General features: G+C 40.4%; 1 pseudogene across 1 annotated transcript; it reads left to right on the top strand.

The window, feature by feature from the left end:
• Positions 1-7,665: 7,665 nt before the first annotated feature.
• On the top strand, positions 7,666-9,628 carry LOC111533539 (annotated as a pseudogene). Its single transcript, XR_002728900.1, has one exon. The product of XR_002728900.1 is annotated as an RNA-binding protein 7 pseudogene (transcript).
• The last annotated feature ends 1,513 nt before the right edge of the window (positions 9,629-11,141 follow it).

Here is an 11,141-nt window from a genome sequence, read left to right as displayed (position 1 = left end):
TATTATTATTATTATTATTATTATTATTATTATTATTATTATTATTATTGTTATTGACACAGGGTCTTGCTGTGTAACCCAGGTTGGAGCACAGTGGTGCAATCTCAGCTCACTACCTCCTCCATCTCCCAGGCTCAAGTGATCCTCGCATCTCAGCCTCCTGAGTAGCTGGGACTAAGGTGTGTGCCACCATGTCCAGTTACGTTTTTGTAGTTTTAGTAGTGACACGGTTTCTCCTTATTAGCCAGGCTGGTCTCGAACTCCTGAGCTCAAGCGATCTTCCAGCCTCAGCCTCCCAAAGTGCTGAAATTACAGGCTTGAGCCACTGCACCCGGCCCAGAACTCACACTTTAAACCAGCACTCTCGTATACTTTATTAGAGTAGATTCCCAGCTCCTTCTCAAAAATTTTTTAACCTTGTTCGTTTGTTTGTATTCACAACACCTTGTGCGGTTTCCAGTTATTTTTAGATTTGGTCAGCCCATTTTGTACCTGACTCTTTCCAACAGTAGAGCTGGAGCCTGAGGCCAGGGACCTCCACTCTACCCCCCCAGGGTCTCTCACAGCACCTGAGATGAGAAAGGCTCAGGACAGATGTGTGGAATGAATACAGTAGACATGAAACATCGTAGGTTGACTGAAGGACTGATTGAGGTAGATTTCTAGCTCAAAGGGAATCTAATATTAACCAACATCTGCCATGTTTCAGCCACCATCCAGGTAAAAATGTTGGCCAAACTTGGGCTTCACAGGGATTAATTTGGCCTGAAGTGTTTATTTTCAAAATTTGAATTTGACCCGCCTTTAGAAGGTAGGCATCTGCTGTCTTAATTTATATTTCCTGCCTGCCCACCCCATCAGGCATTTGAGTTTGCAATTATGATCCCAGCCTTTCTCTAACATTAATTTATCCTTTACAGCAAGCCTCTGTAGTAGGCATTTCCGTCGACAGTTTATAAATAGAAAACTAAAGCTTGGAAAGCATAGATAACCCGGTCAAAGTCAAAAACTTACGAATTGGGGAATAGTACTCAACTCAGGGCTGACTCCTCTTGCTATATCCACCCCTTCACTCCTTAGCCACTAAGTTCCTCTAGGCATCACATGAACGAGAGAGTTATTACTTCTCAGTCTACATGTCTGTTTTACAAGGGTGAGGCTTCTACACAAACAGTGAGACTCTACCTGCATTCAATACAGTCAATCCAAATGTGTCCCAGGGTCTCCTAAATGTTTCTCTCCCACTATTCACCACCTCTCCTGTGCCTCCCAATAGAACATGGTGTTCTGGAAGCTAAGTAGGAGGGATAGTTCACTGTGGGAAACGCTTTTGGAAGCTCTAGGTGAGAACTAAGAACTGACCATTGGATTTAGCATCAGATTTTATTGTAACCTTGACGATGGCTCTTTTGGTGAAGTAGAGAGAACAAAGGCAAGATTAGAGTATTAAAGAGAGAACTGAAGATAATCATAATTTGGCATAATGATGATAGCCCTTTTGAGGAGTTGTGCTATCAAAGCTAACAGAGAAATGGGATGATCGCTGGAGAGGAAAGTGGAATCAAGAGAGTTTGTTTTATTTTGAGATGAGAGAAATAACATGGCATTTTTAATGATGGAAATACATTTGTAGAGAATAGAAACAAATCAATAATGTACTAAGGGAAGGGGAGAAACGTGAGAGCAATATTCTTGAGTAACCAAGAGTGGACAAAGGGAGAGGATGATTTTCCCTGGGACCAAAGAGTCTTAAAGAAGCTGGAAGGCAGATTACAGGCACACCTTGGAGATGTTACAGGTTTGGTTCCATACCACTACAATAAAACAAATATTACAATAAAGAGAGTCACAAATATGTTGGCTTCCCAGTGCATACAAAAGTTATGTTTATACTGTTCCATAGTCTAGTAAGCATGCAATAGTGTATGTCTAAAATAAATTATATATCTTACTTTTCAAATGTATTGCTAAAAAACACCAGTGATCATCTGAACATTCAGCAAGTTGTAATCTTTTTGCTGGTGGTGGGTCTTGCCTCAGTGTTTATGAGGGTGGCGGTTGCTAAGGCTGAGGTGATTGTGGCAATTTCTGAAAATAAAACAACAGAAAAGTTTGCTGCATAGACTGATTCCTCCTTTCGCAAGATTTCTCTGTAGCGTGCCACGCTATCTGATAGCATTTTACCCATGGTAGAACCTTTAAAATTGGAGTCAATCCTCTCAAATCCTGCCTCTGCTTTATCAACTAGGTTGATGTGAAATTCTAAATTCTTGGGCATTTCAACAGTGTTCACAGCATCTTCACCAGAAGCACATACCATCTCAAGAAACCACTTTCTTTGCTCATGCATAAGAAGCAACTCTTCAACTGCCCACGTTTGAGCATGAGATTGCAGCAATTCAGTCACATCTTCAGGCTCCACTTCAAATTCCTGTTCTCTTACTATTTCCACTACATCTGCAATTCCTTCTTCCACTGAAGTCTTGAAACCCTTAAAGTCATCCATAAGGGTTGAAATAAACTTTTTCCAAATTCTTGTTAATTTTGAAGAACATTCATGGCTTCTAAAATGGTGAACCATTTCCAGAAGGTTTTAGATTTACTTTGCCCAGATCCAGCAGAGGAATCACTATCTATGGCAGCTGAAATACATTATGAAATAAATTTCTTAAATAATAAGACTTGAAAGTTGAAATTACTCCTTGATCCACGGTCTGCAGAATGGATGTTGTGTTAGCAGGCATGAGAACAACATTCATCTCCTTGTACATCTTCATCTGAACTCTTGGGTGACCAGGAGCATTGTCAATAAGCAGTGATATTTTGAAAGAAATCCTTTCCTCTGAGAAGTAGGTCTTAACAGTGGACTTGAAACATTCAGGAAATCATGCTGTAAACAGATATACTATCATTCAGGTTTTGTTCCATTTCTAGAGCAGAGCATCATTATTAAAACCCTAAGGTTATCAGAATGGTCAATGAGCAATGGTTTCAACTTGAAAAGCCATCAGCTGCATTGGCCCTAACCAAAGAATCATCCTGTCCTTCAAAGCTTTAAAGCCAGGCATTGATGTTTCTTCTCTAGCTAAGAAAGTTTTGGATGGCATCTTCTTCCCATAGAATGCTGTTTCATCTACCCTGAAAATCTATTGTTTAGCATAGGCACTTTCAGCTACGATCTTACCTAGATCTTCTGGATAATCTGCTGTAGCTTCTCCATCAGCACTTGCTGTTTCACCTTGCACTTTTATGTCATAGAAATGGCTTTTCCATTAAACCTCATGAACCAACCTCTTCTAGCTTCATAATTTTCTTCTGCAGCTTTATCACCTCTCTCAGCTTTCATAGAATTGAAGAGAGTTGGGGCCTTGCGCTGGATTGGTCTCTGGCCTAAGAGAATGTTGTGGCTGGTTTGATGTTCTATCCAGACCACTTACACTTTGTTCATATCAGCAATAAGGTTGTTTAGCTTTTTTTTTTTTTTTTTTTTAAATATTCCTGTGTTCACTGGGGTAGCACTTTTTCTTTTCTTTCCTTTCCTTTTTCTTTCTTTCTTTTGTTTTTTGTTTTTTGTTTTTTTTTTTTTTTTTTGAGAAGCGGTCTTACTCTGTCACCCAGGCTGGAATGCAGTGGCGTGATCTTGGCTCACCGCAGCCTCTGCCTCCCAGGCTCAAGTGATCCTCCCACCTCAGCTTGCTGAGTAGATGAAACCACAGGCGTGTCCCACCAAGCCCGAATAATTTTTTATATTTTTGGTAGAAGCAGGGTTTCGCCATGTTCCCCAAGCTGGTCTTGAACTCCTGAGCTCAGGAAATCCACCCACCTCGGTCTCCCAAAGTGCTGGGATTACAGGTGTGAGCCATTGCGCACAGACTGGGGTAGCACTTTTAATTTATTTCAAGAACTTTTCCTTTGCATTCACAACTTGGCTAACTGGTGCAAGAGGCCTGGCTTTCAGCCTATCTCAGCTTTCAACACGCCTTCCTCACTAAACTTAATTATTTCTAGCTTTTGATTTAAAGTGAGAGACGTGTGACTCTTCCTTTCACTTCAACACATGGCGGCCAGTGGACAGTTATTTATTGGCCTAATTGCAATATTGTTGTGTCTCAGGAAATAGGAGGCCCAAGAAGAGGGAGAGAGACTGGGAAATGGTGGCTGCTGGAGCAGTCAGAACACGCACCACATTTATCTGTTAAGTTTGCCATCTTCTATGGCGTGGTTTGTGGCGTTTCCCCAAAATAACAATAGCAATATCAAAGATCACTAATCACAGATCACTAAAACAGACACAATAACAACGAAACAGTTAAAAATATTGTGAGAATTACCAAAATGTAACAGAGACACAAAGTGAAGACACGATATTGGAAAAATGGCACTGATAAGCTTGCTTGATGCAGGATTGTCACGAACCTTCAATTTTTTTTTTAAAAAGCACTATCTGTAAAGCATAATAAAATGAGGTGTGCCTCATTATACAGAGCAGGTAGCCATGGTAGTAGGAGTTTCCGGCTATTCTCTCTCTCTCTTTTTTTTTTTTTTTTTTTTGAGATGCAGTTTCACTCTTGTTGTCCAGGCTGGAGTGCAATGGCACAACCTTGAATCACTAAAACCTCCACCTCCCTGATTCAAGCGATTCTCATGCCTCAGCCTCACGAGTGGCTGGGATGACAGGCAACCACCACCATACCCAGCTAATTTTTTGTATTTTTTAGTAGAGACGGGGTTTCACCATGTTGGCCGAGCTGGTTTCGAACTCCTAATCTCAGGTGATCCTGCTGCCTCGGCCTCCCAAAGTGCTGGGATTACAGGTGTGAGCCACTGCGTCCAGCCTTGCTATTCTCTTCTGATTGTTTCTATTTTCTTAGTGAAATAGAAGGCAAGATCATTGGCTGAGAGGGAGAATAAGGGTAGAGGTGATGGAGGTTTAAGGAATCATGAGAAGGCAAAATAGAAGATGTGGTTGTAAAGAGGGATGCTTGATTGTAAGGGGGTTGCTATTATTAACAAGGTCAGGTATGACTGTGGGAGGAAGCAGCTGAGAATAGAAGAGCAAGGTCAAGCACTCAATAAATATTTGTCAAATGATGAATGAAAACAAAATCACTGGAGATCATGTGATTCAAAATGTGGGAGGCCAGGAGAGTGAAAAGATCATTTGCATGGTTATGAAAATTACCAAGAATTATGATGGAAAGATTACTGTGAGAGTGAAAGTGGATCAGGAGTTAAAATCTTTTAAGGATCAGTAGATGACTGCTACAAGGTACCAGAGAGTTTGGGGAGGTGTGGATGAGTGAATCTGAAATCATAAGATTGAGCCAGGAACGGAGGCTCATGCCTGTAATCCCAGCACTTTGGGAGGCTGAGTCAGGAGAATCCTTTGAGCCAAGGAGTTAGAGACCAGCCTGGACTACTTAGTGAAACTGTGTCTCTACATTAAAAAAATAAATAAATAAAATTTTAAAAAAACTTAGTTGGGCATGGTGGTGCATGCCTATAGTCCCAGCTACTCAGGAGGCTGAGATAGGGGGAATCACCTGAGCCTGGGAGGCCAAGGATGCAGTAAGCCATGATCTCACCACTGCACTCTGGAGTCTCAGTAAGCCATGATCTCACCACTGCACTCTGGAGTCTGGGTGACAGGGTGAGACCCTTCTAAAAAAAAAAAAAAAAAAAAGGAAAAGAAAATATTATTTATTAAGAAAATTATAAAGAAGATAAAATATATTTACTATTTAAGTGCAAGTTGATCATCATAAGGTCTTTATTCTTGTTTTCATATTGAGTAGGCTAAGAAGGAGGATGGAGAGGAGGGGTTGGTCTTGCTGTCTCAGGGGCGGCAGAGGCAGAAGAAAATCCATGGGTAAGTTGACCTGCGCTGTTCAAACTCATGTTATTCCGGGGTCAACTCCACTGTACTCCACCATTGTATCACAAAAGCAGCCATAGACAATATGAATATGAACTTATTCATTTAGAATATGTATAAATGCATTCAAATAAAACTTTATTTGCAAAAACATACTGCAGGCCTGCAGGTGGAAATCTGCTAACTGCCGATCAATACTGCTGAAAAAGCCCAGCTAGGAGGTCTAATGAACAAAAACAGAACATGCTTATCTGAGGACCAAGAATAAAAAGGATATAAATTTAGGATTCTGGTTGCAAGCAGAGTGGCCATGTATAGTTGTGAAGGTTGTTCACTGCACAACCCCAGGGGGCACTAGTCACATAGATTCCAATGTCAGTGACTACCCTAGAAGCTGTGCAGGGCATAATCTGTATAGCCACATTTGACAGTCCTAGTTACAAGCATAGTAACTTCAAGGATTTTACTATAATAAAAGAGTTGAGAGGAGCCTCAAGCCTGAGAAGATATCTGTACTCTTTCTAGAAAAACAATCATTGCTTTTATTGAGCACCTGGCTTAGGAATATGTAAACATTATCTCATATAATACTCCTAGCATTGCTGTAAGGTATATTTTCCTCATTTTACTTTAAGGTTCAGAAACCTGAGCAATTTGCCAAATGTACCCAGCTAGTAAATATCTAAACCAAGGTTTGCCTGACTCCCAAGTCTGTGTTCCTCCTACTCTCTTCTCCTTTCAAACTGGTTACAAGGTTCTTTAATGATGACCCAGTCAAACATATATTAAACATTTTCTTCTGAAAACCTAATTAAAGGTAATTACATACCTTAAAAGACACTAAAAATATGGCAGGCATGCCAACAAAGAAGACAGTTCTTATTATATCAATGTCTTTATGGATTTGGATTCTGTTCAGAAAAGCTCAGGCTCAAAAGGTAATTGCTGGCAGCATGCAAAAATCCATCAACCCATAACTAACATATGACAATTATTCTAATTGCCTCAAACAACATTTCTGTGTTTTTAATTGTAGAGCAATTTGCCAATAGCATTGTTAATTGGCAATTTATATTTTAAACATGCGAAGGACAATGGGTCCTTATTTCCTCTGAAGCAACTGCATGCATTAATTGAATTTTAAAAATACGTTTTCTTCTTTTCTCTGACCCCAGGACCTCCTTCAGATGGTTCTCATTGCAGTTCCTTCTGGCCAAAGTGTGTTTTCTCTAGGTAACTTAATCTTCCTTTAGCACTTTAATACATTTTCCTAACAATTCACTTAGACCAGATCCTTGTTTCTCTCTAGACACCCTGAGCAGGGTTCCTGTTGACTTCAAAGGTAAAATAGTGGGTGCAGGGAAAACTAGGAATCTGGTTCCTGGTTCAAAAAACCTCCACACACTATAAAACCTCACTGGTGTCTTCCTGTGTGTTAAGGGCCAATTAATATATGTGAGTGAAGCCTTTGTACGAAACCACCCTGGCAACTCGTGAACTTGCTGGGAAGCACAGCAGCTAATACAAAACAATGTTTAGTGGACCCAGTTCCCATACAGACCCCCCATTTACTCATGGGGAGGGAATGAGAAGAGTAAGAATTGCCTCAAAAGGCAGAAAAGCAATAAAGACAGCCATTGACTCTCTCTTTCTCTGTCTCCTCCTCTATTTCTTCAACACACAGTTATAGACCACTTTGAACCAAACACTTGGCTAAGTATCAAAGATTAAAAATAATTTGTCACCCAAGCATCAGCTCCCGGCCCCAACATTAAGGGTCACTTTGCAGTGGGTGCGTCGGCCACGACCTTTTGGCCAGGTTAGGGAGGGGGCGACGCTGAGATGGGGGCGGCGGCGGCGGAAGCGGATCGGACTCTCTTTGTGGGCAACCTTGAAACGAAAGTGACCGAGGAGCTCCTTTTCGAGCTTTTCCACCAGGCTGGGCCAGTAATAAAGGTGAAAATTCCAGAAGATAAGGATGGTAAACCAAAGCAGTTTGCGTTTGTGAATTTCAAACATGAAGTATCTGTTCCTTATGCAATGAATCTACTTAATGGAATCAAACTTTATGGAAGGCCTATCAAAATTCAATTTAGATCAGGAAGTAGTCATGCCTCGCAAGATGTCAGTTTGTCATATCCCCAGCATCATGTTGGCAATTCAAGCCCTACCTCCACATCTCCTAGCAGCAGGTACGAAAGGACTATGGATAACATGACTTCCTCAGCTCAGATAATTCAGAGATCTTTCTCTTCTCCAGAAAATTTTCAGAGACAAGCAGTGATGAACAGTGCTTTGAGACAAATGTCATATGGTGGAAAATTTGGTTCTCCACCTCTGGATCAATCAGGATTTTCACCATCAGTTCAATCACACAGTCATAGTTTTAACCAGTCTTCAAGCTCTCAGTGGCGCCAAGATACACCGTCATCACAGCGTAAAGTCAGAATGAATTCTCATCCCTACCTAGCAGATAGACATTATAGCCGGGAACAGCGTTACACTGATCATGGCTCTGACCATCATTACAGAGGAAACAGAGATGATTTCTTCTATGAAGATAGGAATCATGATGGCTGGAGCCATGACTATGAAAACAGAAGAGACAGTAGTAGAGATGGAAAATGGCGTTCATCTCGACACTAACGTGTTAAAAGGACATTGTTTTTATAGGGTCATTTTAGGCCCTTCGACTAAGTTGATATGGAAATATTTTGTTGAAAAACTGTACAGAGCAGCTTTACAAGTTGTCACATTTCTTTATACATTTTTTAAAGCTACAATTTAATACAAAATGAATTATGGTTTTATTACATTAATAACCTTTCACCTCAGGGTTTTATGAAGAGGAAAGGGTTTTATGCAAAAGAAAGTGCTACAATTCCTAATCATTTTAGACACTTTAGGAGGGAGTGCAGTTGTATGATAAAGCAGATATTTTAATTATTTGTTATCTTTTTGTACTGCAAGAAATTTCTTGCTAGTGAATCAAGAAAATGTCCAAGTTGACAGTCTAAAATGGCTACTGGTATTTTGTGAATTCAAAAATATAACTTTTCAGTGATTCATTTTACTAACATTCTATTTGAGAAGACTTATTGGTAAAGTTTGGGGATAAAGGCATTGCTTAACTTCTTAGGTAATTTAGGTATAAATTCTGTGACATGCTCTTGAGCTTTACCCTAGTTGAAGATGCATGTGTAGACCTACACATACTGTTTCACTCTAAAATTTAGAAATTGTTCATTAAATCACATTTGAGGTATAAGTCACTCAGGAAGTTAAAATATCTCTACGTGTATATTTTTACCTTAAAAATACAGTGTTAGCATAAATCCCCTTTTCAGGAAGAACAAAAGTGTCAGTGCATAGTTAGATAAAATGGTAAAATGTTTTACTGAAAGCATACTTTTTCGGAAAAAAGATTCATGGAGCCTTTAAGTGCTGCCTCTGTCAGTCAAACGTTAAAAACTTTTAACATTTTCAGAGTGCCCAGGATGTGTACAAAGACACATGTAATGGAGATTGTACAGGTTTTTTTTTTTGTTTGAACTTTTGAAAGAATTTAATCTCAACGTTTTCTAATTTTAAAAATTTAAAATCTTGTTTAACAAAAACTTTTAATGTATTAAGATACTGTTTTCATTTCATTACAGAATTGTTTATAGAAGTTCATTCTTTGAAAAATAAGGATCCTTTTTAATACCACAGCATTTGTACTGTTCCTTTTTAATACACTGAAAATATAAAAGGAAAAAAAAAAAAAAAAAAAGGGTCACTTTGCTCTGGTATGTTTGGGAACGAGGTGGTATGCCTTAAACCTACATAAGACAGCCTGGCACAGCTCCTCAGGGTTACAGAATCTTCCCTTTGGCCTGCTGGCTGTCACCTGGAGCTTCCGAACTCGACCCTGCCATGGGATGCTGCTTCTTGATGTGGACATTAGTGGAGGGGAGCAGGAGGGGCAAGATATCTTTAGCTTGTCCTTTCTTAACCCCACTGAAACCAGGACCAGGACCAAGACCTCTACCTTGTAAAGTTCTTCTAGAATATGAGAATTTAGGGATGACCTAGAAGTGATTGTGATGGAAATTGAAAGATAAAACTTTTAATAATGTCAAACTCTTTTTAACTTAATATAACTGCTCTCCATAGACAAGGGGAAAGGAGAGAAAATCCAATACCTTAACAGAGATTTCTAGCCTGGCATTGTTTCTCAGACTTCTGGGCACCCTCGTTCCAAGACCATCTCCTGCAAATACAGTGGAGCTGAACTGTGAATACATATTAACTGAAGAACTCTACCTGGATCAATGAAATCAGAGTATCTGGATATGGGCCCTAGGTATCAATATATATTTTTCTTTCCCCAGGTGATTTTAATGTGCAGCTAGGATTGAGACTCCTTGTCCTTGGCTAGGTCTTGTCCCACCACCAGGCCATGGGGTAGAGTAGGGGTGCGGGTGTGGGTGGACAATGTCAGCATAGGTCCCAAAGCTGCAATTATTCAGTCTAGACTGAAGTTTGCAAATTGAAGGCCCACCCACAGGCTGGATCCAGCCAGCAGATGTGTTTTGTTTGGCCCGCATGGGGTTTTAAAAAATGAATTACTTGCCAACATTTATTAATGAGAAATATATTGCACAAAAATCTGGATATCTGGCTTCTTTGGAAAATAGGAATATCTGACTATTCTCAGTCTGATTTTCTGTGTGACAACAATTGGCTGAAGGGGAGGAGCCACCAGCCCTTTAGGTACAGCCTGTACTCTTGGGTTCACCATAGTCCTCACCACTCTCTATTATCTCACACTGGTCCCACCCTACTCATTTACCTCCCTGGCCCCTGTAGCTCTACCTACTGGGACACAGGGAAAGAGAGGAAGCCTTGTTTCCCTTTGTAATATCCTCCCCATGAAGTGCAATCCAAGGACTGACATCCACAGGATAAGAATGGAGATAAACACAAGAGATTCCTGAGAATTACAGAACAGAACTATTTTTCTATATACAACTGAAACAGGAGAGGTCCCTGATTTCCCTCACAGGATATGCAACAAGGGTGTGGCTCACCTGTTCAGTCACCCCCACAGCTCAAACCCCTAAGGGAAACAGGAGGATGGGCAGGTACAGAGGCTGAGGTGAGTGCTTTGGGCTCTCAGCTCTGTGGTAATGTCTAGGGGTGGGTGCCTGTACTCCAGTGTTACCAAACTCTTTCAGCTTTGCCATCTGCAGACAGCTTTTGTATTAATCAGCTCAGTGGACCC

This window comes from Piliocolobus tephrosceles, chromosome 2 (genome assembly GCF_002776525.5).
Source record: "Piliocolobus tephrosceles isolate RC106 chromosome 2, ASM277652v3, whole genome shotgun sequence".
Taxonomy (NCBI): Eukaryota; Metazoa; Chordata; class Mammalia; order Primates; family Cercopithecidae; genus Piliocolobus; species Piliocolobus tephrosceles.
The sequence above is the reverse complement of the archived record's forward strand: the minus strand, read 5'-3'. Positions and strand labels throughout refer to the sequence as shown.